Below are 6,000 nucleotides of genomic sequence, written 5' to 3'. Positions count from 1 at the left end.
CCTATAGTGGAGAGACGATGATCAAAACCTTGTTTAAGCCTTAGAATGGTATAGGTATTTTTCCATTGTACATGGCAGCTTTTTGCCAATCGTAGGTTATACGGTGAGGATCAACCCAGACCCATTTCCTGCAGGAGAAACCCTAAATTGTTGACCACCATGAGATATCGATAGTTGTTTAGTTTTGGCGCCCGACCCATCAGCTAAGAAGACCCAATCTCGGAATAACCTTACCAAGAGGAAAGGACAGAAGAATTGAGGAAAAGGTTATGCCACTACCAGAAGAGCTCAGAGAAGGAATTTGCCGAGAATCTGGGAAGACCGGCCCCGTCAAGAATAAGGATGGAGTATATGAGTATTGATGGGACCGTAACCATGTTTCTAAGGGTGGTAGCACCCCAGACCCCTTTGATGATCGATGGATTTTGAGGAGACCCCCAAACCCTAACTTTTTCTTGCTAGCCTCTCCGAATCTCGAGGACGAGATTCATTTTAAGGGTGGTAGGTTTGTAAGATCCCAAAATTCTAAATTTTGGAATGTTATAATAAATAGATAGATTTGATTGATTGTTTGATTGATTGTCTGAAAGTGAGTGAATTTGAAACTTTTTGAAAGTTAAATGAGAGGGAATAAAAGGACTTTCCCAAACTTTCATATTTGCTTTCTGATCTCCATGAATTCAAATTCTTTTCAACACAAAAACCCTTGAGTGAAGATGATATGACTTCTTCCATTTAAAAATGAAAAGGGTGTTTGAAAAATATTTGAATTCCATTGGGAAATATTTTTCCAATTCATAAACTTCATGCAGCTCAATGATTTTCATAAGAGAAGATAAAATGACTTCTTCAAAAAAATTATGAAATATGAGTTGGGAGTTTCAAAGGATCAATTTCAAGTCCTTTTGGAATTAATTTTCAATTTGGATTTATTTGAGTTTTATTCAAATTATTTTTCTCCAAAAATAAAATATATGGAAATTAGGGTAACATGATTCCCTACTTTAGAAAATTGGAGAAAAATTAATTTGAAATCATTTTGGTATTTTTAAAATGATTTTTGTTGGATTTTAATAGACCAGTAGCACTCTTTGTTTTATCTGAATTTGTGTGTATTTTATTTAATGCTAGAAAAATGTTCATGTTGAAGAAAATCTTTTTCTGAAAATTTTGATATATTATATGCCTATATAATATTTCCATTTAAATTGTTTTATTATTTTTATTTGTCTGGAAATGTTTTAAAAAAAATTCCCGACTGGGCCGACCCAGCCGAAGCCAGGCCAAGGCCCAGCTCCGCGCCGCCTTCCCCATCGTCCCCGACCGGGACTCCTCCCCGGAGTCCGTTGCACCGCCGCCGCCTCCCTAGCCCCTCCTCCACGCCACCTCCTCCCCTCCCTATATATCTGGAGCCCCGGGCCCCGTTTCCGCCTCTCTCTCCACGCCGCCCCGCGCCGCATCTCGTGCCGCCGCCACCGCATCACGCCGCCCGCGCCGCCAGAGCTCGCCGCTGCTGCTGCCTCGCCTGCGCCGTTCCCCACCGCCGCTCGCCGCTGCCCGCGCTGCCCGCGCCGCCCTCCGCCGCCTCGCCGCGCGCGGCCTCGCCTCGCGTCGCCTCGCTCCTCGCCGACGCTCGCCGCCCCGGGAAGCCGCCGGAGATCCGCCGCCGGTTTTCCGAGGGAAAACCTCCCCGAACCGGTATAAGAACCGCCCGGTCCGGTTTTTTAGGTTTTCGTTTTAGTAGACGGTTTTTCTTTTAAAACCCCGATTAGTATATTTAGAGAACGCTCGCTGGTTTAGCCTCTGGAGCAAACGAGTTCATAGTTTAGGGTTCAGGAGTGAACGTTCGTAAATTAGTATTTTTTTTCTTTTTCTGTTATTTCGGCCAGGGACCTAACCGTAGTGTTTTATTTACAAATTAGTCCCTCTGTTTCAAATGACTATAACTTTTTACTCGTTAGTCCAAATTCAGCGAAACCAACGCCCACGTCTTCGTTACGATCTCCTCTATCCATTAATCCAACTCAAACATGTTTTTGAAAAGTTTAAAAATTGAATTAGATCAGATTTGAATTCAAACTTCGTTTGATCATAACTTGAGTTTCGTAGCTCCGTTCGAGTTGATTCTTTTTGCAAATCGAAGCGCTTGACCTAAACATTCTAATAAGGCCAAATTCATATAATTTTGGTACTGTTAGAAATTGTTTTATGTTGCAAGAGTTATTTGCTTGGTTTTGATGTTTCCGAATCGTCTTCTTCGTTCTTTTTGATCTTTTGAGTGATTGCTTATGTGTGGTTACTATTGCTTGCTTACGATAGATTGACCGGAGTGTGACGAGTAGAGCTATCAAGAGTTTTGAGTGCGAATCATCTCCATCAACATTGCAGGCAAGTTCACACTTTGATCATACCTTTTCTACAACCCGGTTTTATTGCATTAGATCCATCTTCACACATTGCATGATTAGGATCTAATTAAACTGTGGGATGGGAAGTGGATGAGGTAGTACCTATTACCTGTATTATTATGAAACCTTTGGGAGTTACTTCTACGTTTGCTTATTATGCCATGCTATGCTAGTAGACGTGGATTGGGTGAGTGATATCCATGACAGATGTGAGTTTGTTAATTTCAAATGGTTTACTTAAGGTGGCAACTTAAATACACATCTGGGTGGATTGAGGCACCTGATGTCTATCGGGACTTGCCTGTTTTTATTTCGGACCGCCACCCAGGCTCAAAGGCATCATAAGATCATTCATACTAGAAACTTCCGTGTGCAGCCACAAGCCATTATGGGCTCTGGCATAGTTGACTAAGTTGTGCGAACTCTTACGGGTAGACTAGCAGATGTAGGGGAAAGTAGGTGTACCGGTCTACCCACATGTAAGGTGCTAGCGCTTCTGAAAGACTATGTCTCGGTCATCCGTCTTCTCAAACACCCTGTAGTGCGAGAAACCAAACGGAGGCGATCGAGTCTTGTGGGGAAAAGTGCGCAAACCTCTGCAGAGTGTATAAACTAATCATGGTTAGTCGTGTCCCCGGTTATGGACATCTTGAGTATCTAATTCTTGGATTATCCTGTTGATCTCATCACGTTACTTTAAATGAATATTGTTGGGTTTTGATGATGTTACTTAATTGGGATTGAGAATGCTGTCAACCATTCTCAATGTTCAACAACCACCATGATAGTTAAATAAAATTTATTCCTTTGCAGTAGGGAAAAATTGGCTTTACGCAAAAACCTTATAACCATAGAGCTTTTCCAACAGCCAAATATGCATGTAGTGATAGCCATTGTTCATCATTCTCTATGGTGTGAATTTGCTAGTACATTCAATGTACTGACCCTCTGTGGCTGCAACGTCTCATGTTGCAGGATTATCTTACGACGAGTAAGTGATACGTTAGGGTTACGATTTCTACACTCAACTTTGCCGTTGGTGTTGATGGGAATCCACAACCTTGTTGCTTCCGCTATATGGATTGAGGTAATAGTATTCACGTTACTTTATACATGTGATTTACCTCTGTTATAAATCCTTCGAGTACTGTGTGTGTCAGCATATCGATCCAGGGATGACACTTAAGCACAGAGACTTGATCCATTCGGGTCAGGTCGCTACAGCATCGGAATCTGCAGAGCCCGTCAAACACGCAAGCCAGTCAGCAATCCCAGGGCCGAAATAGAGGACGTGATGCACGCATCGCGTGGTGGGAGATGAGTCGGCGACGCGCGTCGCTGGAAGCAGAGCTCTCACCGCCACCGTCCTTGGCCAGCTCCGAGGAGCCCCCGTTGGCGTCCCTCTGGATGCCGCCGCCGCCCTCCATGCCGGACCCGGCGGCCCCGGCAGGGAGAGGAGGTCACCGAATTCGGGGAAGGCGCCGAGGTGTGAGATCGGCGGCGACGGTGGGTGAGGATGGGAATCACAGGTGGGAGGAGAAGGGGAATGGGAGAGAGGGGGAGAGTGAGGGAGAGAGGAGGTATTCGGCCGAGGATATGGGGACTTCACCTACCTCGTACTTAGTAGTAGCGAGGGGTATAAAACCACACTACTACTATCAACTTAGTAGTAGCGCGGGTTTATACCACTCGCTACTACTATGGCATGTCCCAGGGTGCACAGTAGAGACCGCTTAGTAGTAGCGAGGGTTAAAAACCCGCGCTACTACTATCAACTTAGTAGTAGCGAGGTGTAAAAACACGCGCTACTAGTAAGTAGCAGTGGCGAGGGGTATATACCCTCCCTACTAGTAAGCGTCTGCCTATAAGGTTTTCCCTAGTAGTGCCCCCTCGTGTCGGCACGAAGAGAATCCTAAGCTATGAATGCATGCCCCCTCCCCCTCAACCAAGGTTCACCAATCAAAGTGCGAAGTAGCTACCAGCCCCCTCCCTCGTGTCGGCACGAAGGGAATCCTAAGCTATGAATGCATGCCCGAAACCGAGGTTTACCGTAGACAAGTGCGAAGTAGCTAGCAGCCCCCCTCCCTCGTCTCGGCACAAAGGGAATCCTATGCTATGAATGCATGCCCCCCAACCGAGGTTCACCTAGCAAAGTGTGAAGTAGAGCTAGCAGCCCCCCTCCCTCGTGTCGGCATGAAGGGATTCCTAAGCTATGAATGCATGCCCCCCAACTGAGGTTCACCTAGCAAAGTGTGAAGTAGCTAGCAGCCCCCCTCGTGTCAACACGAAGGGAATCCTAAGCTATGAGCATGCCCCCTCCCCCCAACTGAGGTTCACCTAGCAAAGTGCGAAATAGCTAGCAGCCCCCACCCTCCCTCGTGTTGCCACGAAGGGAATCCTAATTAAGCTATGAATGCATGCCCCCAACCGAGCTTCACCTAGCAAAGTGCGATGTAGCAACCCCCCCCCCCCCCACACACACACTTTCAGTCGGCGGGCCAGAGAGGCATATATCTCACGAAGATGGATCGTAAAATGGACCAAGAATAACCCATCTTGGTCGTACAACCTCTCTCTTGTTGTTGGTCAAAGTGATGGCCGTCCATGCGACCCCGGAGATGGGCTAGCTCACCAATAATCACGCAAGTAGCTAGTCCCCGAAGACAACCACTGCATATGTGTGGCCCAAACATATGTATGGACAGGTGTGTTTTTCTATACCTCTATACCTACTAATAAAGGGGCTATTGCTTCTTACCACCGTAATTTCGTCCGTTTTTCGTCCGTCTGTCGTCCGTCCACTTCACCCGTATTATTTTCTATATCCGAGGTGGTACTAATCGATCTATATAATCCTGCATCTAAGTCAAAGACGCATGTGGCCTTTTTCTTCTGAGACATGCCTACAGGCCCAAAGCGTGTAGCCTTTTTTCTCTCGCATGGCCGCCGGCCCACCTACACTAGGAGGTGAAAAAATATTAGCGCATTTTTTTTGTGTACGAAGGATCGACCTGGCGCGACCTCTCCTGTAATCTACTGGGCTACAGCCTACAACCAATCGAGCAAGTTTGTTTTTGTGTCTTAGTACCACCTCGCTCCAATGGATTCAACGATATCAGTTTAAATACGTGTGTGCAACTAGCACCAACGTGGAAGCTGGGGATTTGTGGGCAAGCTTGAATGTAATTAAAGGAATATGATTGTGGGCTGGTCATTAAAGAAAGAGGAAATTGTGTGGGGGCATGCTGCTAATTACGGGAGAGGAGATTGTGGGCTGCATAGAGCAGTGGCCGGGAGAGCGGTGCTAAGTACGGCGTCGGGACCGGCTGGCCGGATGGATTTGGTTCTGCCTAATGCTGGGGCAGAGGACGGCGCCGGCCGGTCAGCTTACAATGAGAGAGCGAGGTTAAGACAGCATTCTCATGGCTGAAGCTGCAGCTCGTGCCCGGGATAAAAGAATGGCATCAGGGGCGGCGACACCTTCCATGCTGCATGGCGGCGTCAAGATTGGGAAAGAACATACCGGCCTCACACGCTCCACCCTCTTCTCATATCTCAAGAGGTGAGATACAACTAGAGCTGGAGCTGGCCG

Source organism: Triticum aestivum, chromosome 6A (genome assembly GCF_018294505.1).
Source record: "Triticum aestivum cultivar Chinese Spring chromosome 6A, IWGSC CS RefSeq v2.1, whole genome shotgun sequence".
NCBI lineage: Eukaryota > Viridiplantae > Streptophyta > Magnoliopsida > Poales > Poaceae > Triticum > Triticum aestivum.
This window is presented reverse-complemented; position numbering follows the sequence as displayed.